Genomic DNA, 10,000 nt, shown 5'->3' with positions numbered 1-10,000 from the left:
ATATATATATATGTATATTAGCAGGAAGTCATAATTTAAGCATATATATAGTCTGTAAGACAAACATTATTGGTTACACACACACACACACACACACACACACACACACACACACACATATATATATATATATATATATATATATATATATATATATATATATATATATAACCTGTCGGTGTATAAATGAAAAGTGTTTGCTAAACTCCTCTATCCAGAGTTAAACTTGATATATAAAGTATTTGTATTTGTAACACAGTTTCGATTTAAGTTTAGCCGGCAAAAATTGCTGCTAAGGAGTCAAAATTAAAAACAAAACGATTTAACTTGACATGAATAGTCGACTAAGGCTGTTTACATGCACATCTACATGTATTATTTAAACGACGTTATTGTTCTAACTATTTGTATGCGTAAGTGTGTGGCTCAGAGGCTAAGGAATGAGGTTTGAGGGTTATATCTTCTGGATTCAAGTCCAGCCGATGGCACCAAAGAATTTTTTTTTTACTTTTCGAAATCTCTGCTATGTATTGTATACAATAATATAATGGATTAAAAAAATTGACTCTATAATAATAAAAACTAAATCTGCATGAATCAAAATGATCATTTATATATATATATATATATATATATATATATATATATATATATATATATATATATATAAAGATATATATATATATATATATATATAACTACTTCATTTACTCACATAAATTTAATATACGAAAGAATAGATTTATGCGTAAACTTTAAGTATTTACTTCAAAAGTGTTCAATACATATATATATATACTAGCATGTGTGACCGTCCTTGCCCGAGTGTTTGGAGGCGTGCGTTGAGCAAAAAAAAAAAAAGTGATAGTAGGAAGGCAGGCTCAAACCCTACCGCGCAGGAGGAAAATAACGGGAAAAACGTGACGTGACGTCTTTGCCGTTACGACCACCGCCTAACCGGAAGTGACGTAGGTTTAAATCCAGGCTAGACAGTCGAAAAGAAGGGATGACTTTCGAAAATATCGGCGAAAAAAGCGACCCCTCCCTGTACAAAAGTGCCCAGGTGAGGGTGAAGAAATTAATGCCTTTAGCCAATTTTTCGGTATTTGTCGTCTGACGGATCGAGCTTCAAAACGATACTGGTCTTGTGAAAATCCGCCTCCTTTGTCGAAAGTTTTAAGCAGACATGCAAATATACATTTATATATTAGTAGCTCTAATTTTCGACCCAAACCGATTAAAAAGCTTGCCCTATCTTAATACCCTTTATGTAAATTTTCAAATGTTCAGACCAGAAATTTTCTGAGTAATTTGGTAGAGACCGCAGAGGTCACATTTTTTTTTTTTACTTTGACCCCTATTATGACCTCTTAACAATATTATTTTGGGCTCTAATCAAGTTATTAAGTTAGATCCATGACCAAGGAACTTATATCTAAAAATTTAAGTGTTTATACCCAAAATTAGCAGAGGAGTTTTGTAGAGTTCTCAAAGGTCAAATCGTTGAACTTTGACCCCTTAACAGCCAAATTTCTGGCTCCTAATTGATTACAAAGATTTTCCCAAATCTCAGTACTCTGTATATCAAATTTCGAGTATGTAGACTTAAAATTGACAGAGTTATTGCGTAAGGAAATGTACACAGACACATACAGAGACACACATACAGACACTTTCACACACACACACACACACACACACACACATACACACACGCACACACACACACATATATATGTATAGTCTTGGCCAAAATTATAAAGTAATAATGAAAAATAAAAATATGATTAAAACTTATATATTTAAAGGTTAAAAATAGTGGAGTAAACATTAAAACATTTATTCGAGCAATTAATATTTGATATGACTTCTTTTTGTTTTTTTAACAGATTTTATCCGTTTTTTGTCTATTATTGATCAAATTGTTGCACATGAAAGGATATAGTTTCTTCCACTCTTCATGAAGTTTGGCCTCTAACTCTATTTTTGATGAACATGTGTGCATTACTGTTTGTTTTGCCTAGATGGGACCACAGTTTCAATTTGTCTGTATAATTTATACATATAAACTAATAATGTGTTTATAAATTTAATCGTTTATGCAATAGAGCGATTATATCAATTAGGAGGGATATATTGTTGTATTTCAGAGAGGAAAGAGATTTGTATTTTGTTATTATTATTATTATTATTATTATTATTATTATTATTATTATTATTATTATTATTATTATTAATGCGTGTCTCTTATTACGCGTTTCTGTATGTGCGCAACCGTGATCGTCTGTCTATTGATGTGGTTGTGTCACCTCTAGTGTGTGTATGTATATTGCAATAAAGTCATCATACCTTTTTTTCTGTTCCTCATCCTGGTCTTCTCTTTGGGGATGCGATTCTTCCCGATACTGGTCGATGCTGGAAAGAAAGATCTGACGAAAACATAACGCCAATTGCGTGGCAATGGCGTGGATTCTTCATTCGTCTACGAGTGAACGGGGAAGGGAAGCCATCGCATTGTCAACGCAAGCTTTCTTACGTTTTCTCCTACGCATTTTAGCGTCTCCCATGGCACGTTTGTCTCGTTCAGTATCGGAAGGCAGACTGTACTTGCATACGAGCCAAAAAATGTCACCCTCTCTTTCTTTTTCAGGCTTCATTTTCTTTCACACCCAGGGTGACACCGCTGAACTCAACCACATACGTCAACACTTCACTCCTTAAACTCTTTTTGCTCTAACCAACCTGCCAGCAAAATCAACATTTCCAACATGTTGGCGTAACTCAGGATAGAGTATATATCACTCCTTCCCTCTTTCAATATTTGAAAATATCTACGTACATTTTTAAAATATTTAAAAATGTCTATGTATATTTTTAAATAATCACTTTTTAATTTCTGCACACGCCATTGGTTAAGAAAAGGTCAGATATCCGCATAAAATTGTAAAAATTTCCCATTTAATGCATGTTGGTCAGTCATCTCCCTGACTACTCCGACAACCATAATCACCACCACCTGTGCTTTACCTTAGCCGGAAACCCATTTGCTTTTGTCTCCTATGTGGAACGACCCCTAGTATCATGCCGGTAACTGCAGCTGGCTTAAACAGCCCATAGCTTCATCAACTCATATTTTATATACAAGGAACTCTCTTCTCATTGATTCTTGACTTAAAGTCGAAGAAAATCTATAACCAGAAACACCGAGGCCCTCAATCACTTAACCTCTCGACAATTCACTCGTCCGCCGGATTTTATGACACCCCCTCTCTCCTCCGGGTGTTACTAGGCCATCGTCGTATTTCTGTCATCAACTTGTACGTTCCATTATCTCAATCATACCTTATTCTAGGGAACAAAACAAAAACCCCTAGTTACATATCTACGACGGTCAGCTATCTATACACACAATATATCTTTATGTACCGGATCACTCGAATTTCCAAAGCTTCGAAAACCATATCCCTCGGCACAGATCTGGAAAAATATCACATCCTTAACTAAACTTAACCTCATCAGACGCCCTGCAAATGGCACCATTATTTCCCTAACTATCGTTTCGAATGACCATGTGTAATTTTTCCTACATCTCCGCCAAAGCGTAGATTACAAAACTATGGTCAAACTGCATACATACTCATAAAAAAAAACTTTATAAGATATCTTGTTATACTGCCACTCCTGTTTTGGATCCAATCTACTGATTAACGTGTTACGTATGCCGGCCTTTTTTCTTTTATCTTATACACCCTCCTGACCTTCTGTGATCGTGTACCATGGCTTGATTTGCTATACTAATGTCCGCCAATCGTGTCTGGAGGAATCTTTGTTCTCCAAAAATAGCGCTTTTTTATAAGTCGACGAAGCGCACCCGAGCGGTCCCATTTCTCGCGTTTCACTATGCAAGGTGACCTTTGACTCAAGGTTAAGACGATAACATACGAATCTAACATAGCCACAAAAACAAAAAAACCTTCCCAAATGGGGAGCACAAAATCCCCGTACACCCTACACGTGGCCTGAAGAAAATCATCACGAAAACCCTAAACAATAAAAAAAAAAAAATACGCGAATAACTTCCGAAAATAATAAAATAAATTATGACTGTAACGCAATCTTTAACTGATCATTTTAACTCATGCTGACCTCTGTATCTCAATTAGCCATCTCGTAATTTCGCTTGTTCCCCCTTTTTAAACAAACAAGAGAGATCAAGTTCTTTACTATTCTTTGTTTCCTTTGCGACTGAGAAGTATTGGATGTTAAATATTCAGATAATCTATTACATATTGATTTATGTCCCCTTACCTTTTCGTCATCCATCTTATATTTAACACTGAGAACGATGACTCAATGTGACCCTTGTCAAAATTCATACTGTAACGTTGTACATCGTTCTTAACAGTGGCGTTACATTTTAAGGACCCAATACGTTGTAGATTCCGTCGCAATGAATTAGAAGAAAGGAAAAAAATTCGACTCTTTTTTTTTTTTACAAAAGCCTTCATATCTGTTATTTACAACAACGCCTTTTTTTTTCTAAATATTAAACAGTTTATTTCTCCTTCTCCGTAAACGTCTCGAACACGTGCCACTCTTAACATTCGTGTCTCGAACACTACTAGAATAGGTGCTTCTCTGAACACCGCTTCTTCGTCCAATTATGTCTTTTTGTTTCTGCTGTCACGTCACATAACTAAGCCGGCTTGGTCATTTGCATATGGTTACTGTTAAACTGTTATCAGCGGTTCTGAGACAACGCTACCTAACTTAATCGTCGCAGACGTTGGCTTCTTAATATGTAACATTGTCATTAAGATATAAGGGGCTTCTTTGATTAGGCACTAGTTTTATATGCCCATTCAAAATGTGGATTTGCGTGGCAAGATATTTATTTCCATTGTATTTAAATTTCTGCATGTTTTACAGTCGAGTAAAGAGGAAACAGTAAGGCAATTCCAAAAGCAGGTGTGTAATTTATTGCAACATCTCGGGATCTTTACAGTGAGGGATGGAATTTGCTTTCGGGTTCCCTTCACCACTTAAAATAATTTCGATGAAGAAGAAAGAGCACATGTTTTACAAGCTAACTTTTTTTTTACAAGGTGGTCACCACTTATCAAGACTCGGAAGCCACTCAGGGATCAGGTTTATTACGTGTACAGTACGTTAATGTTGAGATTTGATAAAGTGTCTTACTTAAGGAGTCGGTTCATCAGGAATTTGTTTATGTTGGACTTGAAGACATCCAAGTTTTAGTCAGCTGGGAAACAGGCAGACGAAACAGAGTTCCACAGGCGTCCACCTGTAAGAAAGAAGATTTGTTCATGGAATCTACGTTTTGGTTTTGGCACAGATAACCCTTATCCCCGAGTGGCCCTTAGGCCTTGATAATTGGTGAACTCCATGTAAAAAAAAAGAGTGGGGAGCGTTTTTGACAGTGGTTTCAACTAGACGGATGTTTTTCGTGAAAGATCGGCGAGGGGAGACCAGGGATTGGAGGTCAGACGAGCACCTGCCATGGAAGTAACGATAAAACAAAGACAGGCTCGCAACGTCTCTCCTGTGGGAGAGAGTTTGCAGGGAAGATAAAAGAGCATCCCCCACTAAACCACGAAGCCTATTTTGTACTCTGTCAATGCAGGATAGAGCGTTTTTAGTAGCTCCTGCCCAGATGTGGCAACAGCACTCCATCCTTGGACGTACTTGACTTTTATATAAATAGAGAATTGCATCAGCAGTGAGATATCTTATGGAGCGGTAGAAGAATCCTACCATTTTTCCAGTGACCTTGGCAACTGACTTGATGTACGTGTTCCATTTCAGGTCAGGAGTAAAGGACAAACCCAGAAGTTTGTCAAAACATGGAGCTTCCCCAAGACGAGAGCCATCCATTTCAATTGATGTCAGATGGCGATCAGGGTGTTGATGATGTAAAAATAGGAGCTTGGTTTTAGATGCATTAAAAGTAACCAGTCACCTCTTCCCCCATTGTAACACGCGCTCAAGATCAGAGGAGAGAGAATAAGAGAGAACTTTGTATTTACGGCCTTTGATGTGTTGCCATAGATGGCCGTGTCATCAGCATAGATGTCAACGAATGATTTAAGTATGTGTTTTGGGAGATCATTGATGTAGATCAGGAAGAGAGTTGGGCCCAGGATGGACCCCTGAGGGACTCCAGCATTAACACTGAAGGCCTCTAATTTCTGCCCATCAACCACTAATCTTATGAACATATCAGATAGAAATGATTTAATGATCGAGAAAACATTTCCAGTGATACCGTAGCTGGAAATCTTGTGAAGTAGGCCCTTATGCCATACTTTATCGAAGGCTTTTGGTATGTCAAGAGCAATTGCCATAGAAAGGAAGCCTTTGTCAAGAGATTCACTAATCCTATGAGATATAACCGTTAGCACCTCTGCTGTAGATCGAGCAGAACGGAAACCATATTGTATGGCATTAAGAAGGTTATTTCTGCTGAGGTTGTAGACTACTTCTCTATTTAATATGGATTCCAGCAACTTACTCATGACACACAGGAGACTTATTCGTCTGTACTGAGAAGAAAGACGACGTATCACCTGAATTCCTAAATACAGGGCATACTGATGAGGTTTTCTAGGATGTAGGGAAGCACTTCTCTTTAATGCAACGCTTAAATAGTTTTGTAAGTATGGGAGCAAGTTCTGGTTGAAGCTTTTTCAGCACTATAATTGGAATGCTGTCAAGGCCAGTTGCTTTACTGAAATCCAGGTTCTTTTTATTAACGAGATGATATATTTTGTTTATAATGCTTGTATCGCTGTAATTTTATAGATATAAATCTATTGAGACTCCGATGTTTATCAAAAAGTGCTCAATGACAATCAGAGCGTAATTATAGCATGTATATTTATTCATTTTATACAACGATTCTGTCTTATTTGAAAGAAAAATGAACATCTAAAAAGATTTTAAAAAAAGATAGAGAAAAGTGGTTGAAGGGTAATGGAGTGTTTGACACGGGATTAAAGCTTTTTTATATAGGCGTCACCACTTATCAAGGCTCTGAGGTTACTCGAGGACAAGAGTTATTGAGTGTACAGTAATCAATGGGTTAATATCGTAGTAGTCGTTATTAATGGAAATTTGGTAGATTAGATTAGTTAAGGGCCGGTTCATCAAGAATTTGTCTATGTTTGACTTGAAAACAACCAAGTTGTAGTCAGCTGGGAAGCAGGCAATCGGAAAAGAGTTCCACAGGCGTGCAGTTCTAAAAAAGAAGCTTTGTTCATGGAATCTACGTTTTGATTTAGACACGGTTAAATAATGGGGAAAGTTATTAACAGTGGTTTCAGCTAGACGGATGTTTTTCAAGAAGGATTGGTGAGGGGGGACCAGAGATTGGAGCTCAGACGAGAACTTGCTGTGGAAGTAATGATAAAACAAAGACAGGCTCACAACATCCCTTTTGTGGGAAAGAGGTTGCAGGCAAGATAAAAGGGTATCCCCCACTAAGTTACGAAGTCTATTTTGTACCCAGTCAAGGCAGGATAAGCTTCTTCTAGCACTCCTGCCCAGATGTGGAAACAATACTCCATCCCTGGACGTACTTGATAGAGAATTGTGTCGGCAGTGAGATATCTACTGGAGCGGTAGAAATATTACACTATTCTTCCAGCGATGTTGACATCAGATTTGATTACGTGTTCCATTACAGATCAGGAGTAAAGGTCAAGCCCAGAAGCTTGTCAAAACATGAAGCTTCTCCAAGACGAGAGCCCTTCATTTCAATTGATGTCAGATGGAGATCAGAGCGTTGATGATGTAAAGAAAGGGGCTTGTTTTCAGATGCATTAAAAGTAACCAGCCACCTCTTCCCCCATTGTATCACGCGCCCAAGATCCGAGGAGAGAGAATCTTACAACACAAACATCCTTGCAGAAAATTCTATCAACTTACTTTATCTTGTAATGTTTTATTACTTTTACAGCGAGTATGTTTATTTATGCCAGCGGTATGATATTTTAAAATCGTTCAGTATTGTTAAGTGTCGAGAAAACTGCAACAGAAACATATATGCACATATATAGCCAATAATGTTTGTATAAATAAACATAGTATATTTATTTATATTTATATACACTTTGGTCTTTATTATATAGTGGACATTTGTGTGTATGGTTTTTCATTTTAGTTAGTTCTGGTTGATCTTTTTTTATTTCAGTATCACAGTCATCCTCTTAATAGCAGTTATTTGTGAATGTACGCAAGCGATATCAGAACGATGATGGAACCGGAAGTAAGCAACACAAAAACGGAAGTAACGCGGCTATTTATACTTACCTAAGCACATCATAACGCATAAGCACTCGTGCGTTTCTTCTCTCGCATGAACACGATAGTACACAGACATTTTCTGTGGAGGCGTTTTTTTGAAATACATACACGAGGTGCCTTAAATAACTTTCCAGATTTTTTTCGTGTGGGTACATTTATTGATAGTACTTACATGAATCTAGTCCCCTACAAAGTAATCTCCTCCGACTGCAATGCACCTGTTGTTCCGTTCCTACAACTTATGCAAAGCCTCATGGAAGTTTCTTGTGTGAGCGTGCCAGTAACCCTCGCCACAGCCTCTTTCATCTCTTCAAATGTCTCATAATGGCAGCCTATAGTTTTCCTTGAGCTTAGGTATAACCAAAAGTCACAGGGGGCAAGTTCTCGATAGCGAGACCTGAATTGATCAGCTTGACCATCTCCCTGCTGCCATAAAAATATCTTTCTTTCTGATCTTCTCTGAGCATCCTTGGAACAAACGCCACGTAGATCTTCTGCATCTTCAGTTCCTCGCACATAAGTGTGTGTACAGTTCCCACACCGACATTAAACTGTGCACTTATTATTTTTATAGACATACGACGGTCCTTATCCATGAAATTCTTTATTTGGCCAATCAACTCTGGTGTTCTGATTTACTAACTCCTGCCACATCGCTCATCATCCTCCACAGACGCCCTGCCTTCCTTGAATCTCTTATGCCACTTAAAAACTCATGCTCGATTCATGAAAGATGGTTTAAAAGTAGTCTGAAGCATTCCATACGTTTCTGTAGCATTTTTCTAAGTTTACAACAACATTTTATTGCATATCGTCCTTCTAAATTGTCTTCGCGTCCAGATTACAGTTTGGAAATTCATCAGATGCAACAATCAAGTTTTAGTAGGATGTATTCCGATTCCTGCTGTAGCTGTTTATTTGAGCCTAAAATCCTAAAAATTAGTCAGTCATCTCATAAGATGTATAGCAATAATATATTGGATTTGTAAAAGTGTACGACAATTTTAAATATCTGTACAAAAAGAAAAGGCTGGAAACTTATTTAAGATACTTCGTTGTTGTATGGTGCACTCCCTTTAGATAGAAAATGCGAAGAATTCCATAATTTTATTTGAAATTTATTTTTATTTCTACAGAGTAAAGCGATAAAATTTTCGCCCTACAAAAGACGACATGATTCCATTTTCGTTTGATGAAAACCGGTTTTCTTTTACTGTTGCAGACCATCTACTAATTATCCAGTTGTGTACAAATCCCAAGAGTTATAAGAGTCTTCTATATCTGAAAGTGGCACAATGTTCAACGAGTGAGATCGGAGATGCGCTGCTGTGTAACTTATGCCAACTACCGATTCAAGTTATGACAACACGACCATTGCTAGCACCCTCAAAATGCATCGCTGAATTGCTATGAGTAGCAGGGAAGTGCCCAATGTGATTAAAATCAATCTTCGGGCACGGTTATGGTCTTTGGTGTGGTTTCAAGTGAGGTCCACATCATGCCGCCTCACATCTTTGAGGTCGGTTTCAAAATCAACAGCAAAATGTACCTGGATGTGTTGAAGAGTGTAGTGACTTAGTGATGCATTTTGGCCGCTGTTAGACTCAGGGTGTGTCAGATGGACTTGGCGCTGGCCCACAAGTCCCAAGAGTCCCAGGCTTGGGTTCAGAAGGAG

Source organism: Euprymna scolopes, chromosome 19 (genome assembly GCF_053919585.1).
Source record: "Euprymna scolopes isolate OS-2025 chromosome 19, ASM5391958v1, whole genome shotgun sequence".
Classification (NCBI taxonomy): Eukaryota; Metazoa; Mollusca; class Cephalopoda; order Sepiida; family Sepiolidae; genus Euprymna; species Euprymna scolopes.
This window is presented reverse-complemented; position numbering follows the sequence as displayed.